Source organism: Acomys minous, assembly GCF_964271855.1.
Source record: "Acomys minous genome assembly, chromosome: 9".
Lineage (NCBI taxonomy): Eukaryota > Metazoa > Chordata > Mammalia > Rodentia > Muridae > Acomys > Acomys minous.
Genome location: NC_140490.1, coordinates 46,725,609 through 46,736,358, shown reverse-complemented (window position 1 = coordinate 46,736,358; position 10,750 = coordinate 46,725,609). Strand labels below are relative to the sequence as shown.

Here is a 10,750-nt window from a genome sequence, read left to right as displayed (position 1 = left end):
GTCTGGTTATTTTATAGTGCTAAGAAGGAAGATTTGAGCTGCGATGATCTAAGATGGCCCAAAATGCTGGGGCTTCTAGTTTTATGACTTCAGAGAGGTGTGATTAACCTTCATTGGATTTAGAGTCACAAAGAGAACTGGCGTGACACTGAACAGCTAAGAACAACCTTAAATGTAGGTATGCCATAGACTGGGGGCTCAGACTAAACACAAGAGGCAAGGGAGAAATCTGGCTGAGCACTGGCGATGCACCCAACCTCTGCTTTTTCTCTGCTGAGAAGTGAAGGCTAGCCCCTGCCATGCCTTCCCGCCTCCATGTTACTCTGCCTAAGTCTTGAGGCCATGTTCACAGATTGAACCCTATGAAACTGGACAAAATGAGCCCCTCTTTCAGTTGTTTCTGTCAACTGGTCACAGCGACGATGAGGGTAACTCTTGAGAAGGTAAGCTAGTTCTTTACAGCAATGTTTTGTGATATAAGGTATAATCCCATATACTCGTAACAGAGTCACGTTCTTGGTAGGAGAAATATAAATGAACTGTTTCCGTCGGGCTGTTTTCATCTAGGGTCCAAGAAAGCAGACCTTGGCTACATGTTTATAAATATGGCAAAAGCTGAGTTGGGATATCTTGCTTCTTCATTTTTATATTTCATTAGATAAACCACACATTCCCTTCTTTTTGATGTTCTTCCTTTCTTAAAAGTGCAGAAAGAACAAGCTGAAAGTTTTGTCAGGCAGAATGCCAGCGTCTGTTCTAAAGCATTGTGTCTACGCTTCATTGATCATATAGAAAACATTAACTATGGGGATCTTTTAAGGAAATTGTAGGGGAGGAAGAATGGTCAAAGAAAAGATCTGTGATTGTATGCTCAGAATGTGGGGGAGAAAATGCTAGGCTCTTTTAACTAGGACCATGAAGGACTCTGAACAGTTGAGGGAATTAATGACAGAGAGCTCTTCTTTCTCTGAATGTCCTAATGTCTAAGACCACACATTTGGATCTTCTGTATCCTGGGTGCCTCATTTTATTCAAAGGTAAACAGATTGGGTTAGGTGATTTAGCAATGACACTTTCTAATTTATAGTCAGTTCCATTTTGGAATAGGTTTTAAAAAAAATTGAATTTAAGAATAGCCCCCAATGGAATCATTTGCTCTTAGAATAGCACACACGATCAACTCATACACCATCTGTCTGCCCCAGGTTCCTCAAACATCTCAACATGGACTTCAGGATTATTATTAAATAGAAAACAGTTCTTGTAATGCAGACATCATTCGCTTCCCTTCAACATCACATCTTAGAGGCTCTGAACAGCTACAAAGACATCAGTGTTGTAATAAAGTTGTTACCTACCCTGTTGAGTCTTTCCAGCCTAACCCATCCTCCATGATTCTCAGAGCAGGGTGTGACATGAGCCTTATCTAAATCAGTATGGATCTTTTATGAACCTTGAGTGCTTTTGTGCTTCTCATCTGTGGTGTTCTCTCCTTCACCACTGAACACACTTAAAGACCCTTCTTTATTAGAGTGCTTTGCGTGACTCACACTGTCTCTTGGGTTTGATTGCCCCTCAGAGGTGACCGGACAGTTCTAGGAACAGCAGGTGACTTGAGGTTGCTAACATTCATCCTGGAGGGCAGGAGGATGGTGCCCCTTGATTGCTATTGTCCTTTTTAAGCCTGTTATTTTTATCTCCTGCTTTACTGTGATTAGCTTGTCTAAAGGTCTTACTTTCCAACAGAACTGGAATGCCCATCCTGCCTTTGTGAGTCCTTTGTCTTTCTCTGGAGCTTCACTTATAATGATGACTTCGGCACAGCGATTGTCTAATGTGATAAGAAATTAGTAATAGTATTCCTTCTAAACACCACCATTGGCTACTATGGGACTGTCAAGGTTGGTTGCTCCCTCTCCCTCCCTCTCTCCCTCTCTTTCTTCCTCTCCTCTCACCCTCCTCCTCCTCCTCCTCCTCCTCCTCCTCCTCCTCCTCCTCCTCCTCTTCTTCTTCTTCTTCTTCTTCTTCTTCTTCTTCTTCTTCTTCTTCTTCCTTCATCTGAAATACAAATGGAAAGGATGGTTTCAGAGTATGCCTGCTCGAAAGTCCAGTGCAAGGAGCATGGAAATGCTGGAACAGATGCCGCAGGTGCAAACAGCTTTCTTATCTCTGTTCCTGGCTTTTACATCCTCCTAGAAGACTCTGTACAGCAGACGAGGGTTATTGGTACAGATGGTAAACTGCCGGAATGCCCAGAAGGTTCAAGCTCAGCTGTGTTTTGAAGGAAGGGGAGGTTTGCCTGTTGTCGGACTCACAGGTGTTTGGCAGCTTCCAAATTACCTTCAGGTTTTTCTGTTTTACTTCGCTTTAACAGATGTCTTGGGTTATATGTTGGAAGCATCCACTCCTTATGGTGTCCAAGTGTTTAAAATGGGAAAGAGCATCCCAAGAGCAAAGGGGCGGTGCTGAGATCTTGGCTCACAGTCCAGCACAGTCATTGCAAATTGAAGCTCTGGGCTGCTCTTGTCTCTGGGCCGCTGCCACTTTATTTTCTCCTTTGGTCACTGGCTCTTTGCTTTCCTGTCTTGCAGAGTTCTTAATGTGCAATCATTTTGGCACAGACATTTCATTAGTTGTGGCTTTACTGTTCTTTGTTCCTGTTATAGTCTCTTGCAGCCCATGGCCACAACAGGTGCACCAGGCAATGGCCAGACATTTCCAGGTGTTCTATTTGAGTGGGTTCTGTCAAGCAACCCCAGAGCAGCCCTTCTGTGGGAGAAGACTGAAACTCACAGCCATTGGTCTCCTTTCTCAAAGCAAGAAACTTTGATCTTCAGCAAGAAAATAGCAGAATAAAAAAAAAATTAGGTAGTGGGGCCTCCTCCTTGCCTAACTCACGCCCAGGGAACCATTCACCTGTTATATTCTCTCTTGTGTGACTTGTCTCTTACTGCTTTGAATAAAGAGTGGCATTTTCTGAAAGAGCATTTTCTAAAATGTATTCTGTGGGAATATTTTAATAGGTCAGATTTGGGGAAAGTCCTGCATTGATAAAGAGGTTGACCAGTCCCCTGCTGCGTGATAGTAAATAGCTTTTTCTAGACTCTTAGAGCATCATAAAGACATTTAAATAATAGGTTAATTTGTAATTCAAAATCCTGATCAGTATATTATTTAGGATTTACTGACATTTATTTAAGTGAGTGAGTGAGAGGAGTGTGTCACAAGACAAATGTCCCTTGAGTTATGCTTTGGGAAATGTTTACTTAGACAAAATATTAAGGCCCAGGAGCCCAGCATATAACAGTAGCTTGCGCCTGGGGAGCCAAGCACTTGATTAATGATGTTGTATTTTGTAGAATCTTGGGTGAAGAGAAGTAACTTTAGAAGACTTTGTGGGTTGTTTGGGTTGCTTCCCTAGCATCTATATCTCACTTTCTTATTATTTCTGAAGTCCTGTTTCTTGAGAAGATTATCCCATTGTTACCATTTGTTCTAGACTGAACTGTGTCACCCAAAATTTATATAATGAAGCCTAACCTCTGCCCAATGTGACTATATTGGAGATACAAAGCCAATTACTATTTTATGAAGTCATGAGAGCAGAGACCCAAACCCAGCAGTGCCAGGTACCTCTATAAGGTGAACCTGAAACACCAGCTATGATTATATTCAGAGCATCAAAGGTCATGAGAGGACACAGCAAGGTGGTGACTACCTTGAGTCCCAGGACTAAAGACCTCAGGAAAACGTAGAGCTGACAACATCTTGATCTCAAATCTCTCACCTCCAGAGCCATGCAAAATTAAATTGCTGTAGATTAAGCCATGTAGTTTAGTATTTTGTCATGGCAGGTTTAGTAGAATAATACATCACATCGTCTATGACCTGCTGTACTAAACTAGGGGTATTTTATAGCATGACTCCATCAGAATTGTCTCAGATAGCCACCATGGTTTTCACCTGGACATAGAAGGAAGATTCCAGTAATACAATCTGTGATAGATTCTGCTTTCCAGCAGAGAAGCATGCTGCTTCATTTCTCGTATGTGTGGCTAAGGAAGCATATAGCCTCAGCCACTATGGGCCAGTGCCTATGCCAGAGGGATAAGAATGGGAAAGAAATGCGTTTGGAGCCCCTATCAGTTCATGCCTTCAGGCTGAGCTTTTCAATTATGTGCACTAATAAGTCTCCTAGATTGCTTACGCGATGTTGTGTCGTTTGGTTTTACTAGTGGCGAAAACCACGTTGACTGGTGTGCAGGTTGCAAGGGGCCCACAGCAAACTGAACTCTGGCCCCGAGAGACGGCTCCCAGGTAGCTATCGGTACACAGGCAATTGTGTGTCCAAGTTATCATTCCGAAGTTCCCTGGCAGTGAATTCAGTTTGTGCTTCTCTGTAGGTATTTACACACAGATAAATAGGAAATTCATAGTTAGGTATGCCTCATGGAAAGCGGAAAGTCAAATACTGGCACTTTTGTCTCAGATACACCGGGCTCCATGGGAACAATGACTCTCTGAATCCTTTTCTTTCTGTGGCTCCTGGTTAGCGCGGGCTAAAAGCAGCATTTGTACCATTTGGGAACTAGAAGTGAAACAGCAAACATGCTGTTTAGATTCTATGAGAGGCAGACATAGAGGAGAAAGAAGGTTCCACCTCTCTGTCCTTGTCCTGTGTCTCCTCCTTGGGGGACCCTCTGTCCTTCCTGACTTGTGATGACCTCGGCTTGATCACCAGAGGTAGAGGGAAGATTCGCCGGCTGACTGCACCGGCTCTTCCTGACACATGCCTCAGGCTGGATGTGCCTGACCCCATTCCTGGCAGTCTCCTGCAAGCTCTTACTTGTCCACTTGCTCCACTCCTTCCGGAGGGCCGATGGGTGGGAGGACCTCTCTGTGCCCCCTAGCCCTTCCTCGGCCTCTCGCTCCCCAACTTCTTTCTGAGTGTGGCCCTGTTTCTATAAATAATATATGCTGTGCCCTTAGTAGCTTAGCTGTCCCAAAGGACCCCTGACACACACATGCATTCTGGAAAAGTAAGCAACAGACTGGGGCAAGAGAAAGATACTAGTGGAAAAGGGTAATACACCCAGGGGTTCTCACCTAGAAGGAGACTTGGCAGTACAGAGCTGAGGTGGTAAAGAAAACAACTGTAAAATTCATTCTACCATCCATGAAGACTATTCAGAGAATAATCAGAATTATGAAAGATTTGGCTCCGGCAACACTAATGACTACATATCTTATAATGCTACATAAATACAATAATCACAGAAAATGCTGTATGATTTTCTTTAGAGCCTTCGTGTATAAGTTGCATTTTCTAAAACCTAATGGCATCTTACTGAGGTAAAAAATCAAGGCCCGGATTGTTCTTTCAGCTTTTTCAAAGGAAAGGGGCCCTGTAGGCACGAAGCCATAGGAATGAAATGCCCTCGTTAAGGCATATTGCTCTGCTGAGTGCTGGAGCTCAGCCATCTACTCTCCTGAAGGCAGGGCTCCCCTCCAGCTCTGTCTTGCCTTGAGCTGCTATGGAAAATAAATACCAGGAGTGTAAGCGAAGCAAGGCGGGAGATGGCTCCTGAGAAGCAGAAAGTGATGATAATAATAATAATAATAAAAGAAGAAGCAGCTCCCCCACTGGGATCCACAGAGTCCAGCTTCTTGGTTTTAGACGGGATCTGCACTCAACTGTGCACTCCAGAGAGATGAAACTGCCTAAGCAAACAATGCGCTGACAGGGGACCCTCTGCTCCTGTGTTTTTCTGCAGCGGCTCCAAGGAGTTGGTTTCCTGGCAACGTGCCATGGTGCCTTCGCTCTGTGAAGCATCATCGGCCCCTAGGGGGAGCCCATCCGCCGTCAACCTCTGAGGATCTCCTCCTCGGGGCTGGCAGGCTGGCCCTTGCTGAGCAAAGATAGGGTAGGGGCCCGAAAAAGGTTGCGGTGAGGTAGGTATTTGATAAATTGGTGCCCCGGACCTCCTGTGCGGTGGGCAAATTCCTAATGGACAACTGCAGACTTTCTAGACTTCAGAGCTAAAAGATATGTAGAAGACAGAGGACTCGTGGTTTTGGTTCTTGGCTACTAGAGGTTTTTCTCTACCTGATGATCACAAGTCAGGAAACATGCCATTTTGCAGGAAAATGCCTGTCTCATTTCTGGCTTGTCCTACTAATAAATGATTATTTGAATTGTCTATTGATTTAATGCAATTTAACAACACAGGATGTTCTCCATTTTGTACACCTACTTCCCGCCTCTAAAGATTTCTTGAAGAATGAAGTCATGCAAACCAGAAGGTAAGGCAGTAAGGAGCAAACATTTCCATTCTAATGAGAAAATCTGAGCATGATCTTCTGTGAACACATAAGGCTGCCAAAAGAGACATTTGTCCTTCCGTGGGTACTATGTCCTTCTTATATATTCACCAGCTCGTCAATTTATTTTAACCCACTTGACATCATCTTAGAAGCCAGCTCTCTCTCTCTCTCTCTCTCTCTCTCTCTCTCTCTCTCTCTCTCTCTCTCTCTCTCTGTGTGTGTGTGTGTGTGTGTGTGTGTACCTTGCAGCTTAAATCAAGTCAGAGAGAAGACCCCAAGGGCTGAGGGAAGAAAGCATATGGGTGGGCTGTAGACACCTAGAGGCCTGCTTGCCGCCAGGACAGGTGGTGCAGGCAGAGGAGGTCACCCAGAGGCCCACCAAACCGAGTGACCCACCCGCAGCGAGAGCCACTGCAATGTGCAAGTGTGTGGTGGACAGGTGGGAGAGACGTGGGACAGCTTGAGCATTGTGAAGAGAGATGGAGCAGAGACACAGGGGTGGGAAGGAATAGCCTGTTGTAGGGAGCCAGCCTTGCCACCTGGGACCACCTAGATGACTAAGGGCAGTACAGACCGGCCCTGTCCTTCGTTGCCCATGGTGCTCTGGGGAGCTGGCCCCACCTCTCACTGGCAGCAGTACTCGAGAGATTTGGCCTATATGTACCTCACCGGGGTAGAACAGTAGAGCTGGCCCTGGTGGCAGGGCCTGAGGTGAGCTGGCCCTGAGGGTGAGTGTGGGAGAGCAGACCTTACCACTGCCCATGAGGTGGCACAGGGCAACAACAGGATACCTGGGAGGAGTCCTGATGAGCATCCAATATTGATGGTGTCACAGAAGCCAGAGATTTTGAACCAGACCAGTGCAGTGACTCACTGCATGGATATCTGCAAATGAAGATGTGTGGACAGAGGGATATATTGTGGGTCACACTATGTTGTTGGTGTAGGTGTGTGTGTGTGTGTGTGTGTGTGTGTGTGTGTGTTATTTTGGGGAGGTGGTTGCAAAGGTAAGAGGTGGATATGAGGGGACACGGAGATGAGTGGGACAGGGGTGCATCATGTGAAACTCACAAAGAATCAACAAAAGGTTTTTTAAAAGAAATAAAATCACATCCTGATATTAAATTACTCTTAGTGTCACATAATTTATTTTTGAGTTGGCTTATATCAAATGTAGACTTAGAGTAAGAATGCTTTATGTTTACTATTAAAAATAAAATTGTTCTTATAGATTGAAATATACTTTAAAAGTAAATTCTAAAAGGAAAGCAAACAATACAATAATCTTTACACAGACACACAATATACACAGATACATGTAGACACAGACAGAGATATAGACATGCTGACACACACACACACATGTACACACATATACACGAAAAGCACACACAGACAGACACACACATGCATAGACACATACAGAAACATAGATACACACTGATATACACACATACAGACACACATACATGCAGATACACAGACACATACATGCAGATACACACACAGACACACAGACACACAGACACATACAGACACAAACATATATACAATTTTCACCCTTATTTTTTCAGTTTTAAAAAATTGTATATTTTATTATAATTTATGGACATTATAACCTGATTTTTATCCCCTCCCTCTTATCTTCCCATTCCCACCCTCCCACCTTCTTTTGCCTATTCCCTTCCCCTCGACCTTTAGTGGGGGGCCCTCCTACCCCAACTGTCTGGTGACAGCCTATTAGGTCTCATCAGGATCGCATGCATCCCCTTCCTCTGTGTGCCTGCTAGGCCGTCTTGGGGGCAGTGACCAAATCATGGGCACCAGAGTACATGACAGAGGTTTAGCAGCAGTACCTCCTCCCCACCACGTGAAGAATGGGCAGTCTATCACATCTGAACAGGGGTCTTGGTTCTCTGCATGCACTGTCCTGGGCTCGTGCATGAGTTTGTGCAGGGCCCCCTGTGTCCAGATCCGCAGGCCTTGATGGTCCTCCCTGTGGAGCTCCTGCTCCCTCCAGGACCTTCCACCCCTCCCCCTCTTCCCTACAACTCTCAGAGTGCTCCACCCAGAGTCCAGCTTTGAGTCCCAGTGTCGACCCCTGATTTCCCTACCTTATTTTAATGGCAATGCTTTGTGGTGGTGACAAGGCTTGAATAGTAGAAGCTTGTTAGTTTGGACATTTTCATAATTATTTAAGAGACTCAATCAATCGTCATCAGATAAACTAATAGATTGTCTTGATTTTGTTTTAAATCTTTTTGTCTCCAACATCCAGATTTCTAAAACTCTAGCTTAGAGTTTTGCCTCATTTCCTTCTAAATTATGCTCCTTATATAAAGGTTTACTTTACCTGAATTGTGTGCATGTGTGTGGGTATATGCATGTGAGTGCTAGTGCCCAGAAAGCCTGGAAGTGTCAGATGACCCTTGAGCTGGAGTTAAAGGCACTTTCAAAGCCTCTTGATATGGGGCTTGGAACAAAGACGTGGATCCTCTGCAAAAACAGCACCAGCTCGTAACTCTTAACCACTGAGCCATCTCTCCATCCCTCCTCCTTTTTTTTCTTTTTAAAAAGTAGTCCTCAGTTGCCACATAAAGACTCATAGGAACAGGAAACAATGTGATATCTTTACTTACGCCATTTATGAAAATTAAGCACCTTGATAAGACAACTGTTCTTTTAAACAAAATATTTACAAGCAAAACAATGTAAAACATTGACTTAAAGGCTACATAGAGCAACATTTAATAAGGTTTAAAAAATGATACATTTAACTCACTAATATAACCCTATTTTCTGTAGATTTTCAGATGCAACTCTTAATGCACCTATCTGATGGGAATTTTCTGGGCTTCTGTAATGCTTTAAAAATTCTTTGGCTCATGCTTTACTTATTGTCACACCCCTTTATGAACAGTGCCTCTAGTCTTTGCCTGGTCTCTCTCTCGCGTGCGCACACACACACACGCCTATTACTTGTGCACCTTTTAAAAGATGGGATGACCTGGCTGTCTTTCCAGATCACTAAGATCTTCTCCCTGTCCTCTCGTGCAGGAAATGGAGGCATATCAGAAAAAAATAAATATAACTATGGAAAGCAATAAAGGAGGATAAGGTGAAAAGAAAGTATAAAAATGAAAAGATAAACTAGACACCACTAAGCATCATGGTACTGCTGCTGTGTATGAAAGGCCTAGGGTGGCCTTTTCCTAACCACCAGGGAGTCATTTCCTCCTTTTAAGTGAGAAACCTCTAATGCCCTTTGAAACTAGGGTTAATGTTTGATAATTAATTTATGTAGAACAGCCCCTTAGCAACAATCCCAGGCAGAATCTGTCGCCTCTGCATTCTGTGTTGCAAAGTGCCTATCCTTTCCCAATACAGCCGATTTGTGGAGGGTGACAACATGAGTGTCATTCAAAAGGCAGGTCTCAAATGATGCTTCTGCCACACCAGGCAGTAACAGGATGTCTGGGAAATGTGGTGTCACTATTTGATGTTGAAACAAGCTTTAGGTAACCCTGTTCATCATTACTGTTATTCTAGCTGGGAAGACTTTTAAATCAATAATAAATTACTGTTGGCTCTTTGTCATCTCCCACTCACCCTAATGATAAAGAATGTAGAATCTGTAGGGAAATGATGTTTTGTCTTTTATTCATTACATACTGAGAATCTAGTCTCTGGTACAAATGTGTTTATATTTTGGTTAAGGGTAAGGTACAAAGAAGAATAATATTGAACAGTTATTTTAGGTCCTGAAGGGAATTTTTTTTTAAAAAATGAATGATTAGAAGGTTTATACTTTGTAATGGGTACTTAGCTTTATTTTCATTGTATTGTATCAAAATGGGATTCAACTTTCTTAAGACCTCTAGCCTGCAGAACCACACCGATACACTAAGGGACACTTCTGAGTATAACTGGTGACTCAGGCAGATGGAGTTTTGGATTTCTGTTTCTTTACATGATATTCATTTAGAAAGTGCATGGGATTTTTAATAATGAGGGATTGTACTAATTATTGTAGTGCTGAAAGCAAATCTTTTGAACTCAAAGTCTTAAATATTTGGGACCAAGAGTTAGCTTTCCATAAAAGACATGGCAGAATTGATCCTCCCATCATTTTATGGATGGAGTCAATTGTGTTGCTGTCTGGGTAGGGTTATTTTCTCTCTACTGGTAATCCAAAGTGGTCCATCACTATTATCTACCACAATCGCTCAATGACATCTCTAAGTCTCTTTGGAAGCTCTAATGACTGAACCTCAGGATAAACAATCTCCAAACAGGAGAAAATCCTTGCTAATGAAGACCTTTACAAGCAAGAGTTCCTTAACATTGTTTTCCAGTAAGCTTTCTCCTTTTGTACTGAAAATAGATAATTTTTACAAAAGAAGTTGAGTTTTGTATTTTGTGTAGC

At 43.3% G+C, this 10,750-nt stretch overlaps 1 long non-coding RNA gene across 1 annotated transcript in view; it reads left to right on the top strand.

The window, feature by feature from the left end:
- Positions 1-255: 255 nt before the first annotated feature.
- LOC311604628 overlaps positions 256-10,750 on the top strand; it is a 62,391-nt gene continuing 51,896 nt past the window's right edge. Inside the window, exon 1 of the long non-coding RNA XR_014781592.1 lies at positions 256-443. This is a non-coding gene — a long non-coding RNA (uncharacterized lncRNA). The remainder of the gene's footprint in view (positions 444-10,750) is intronic.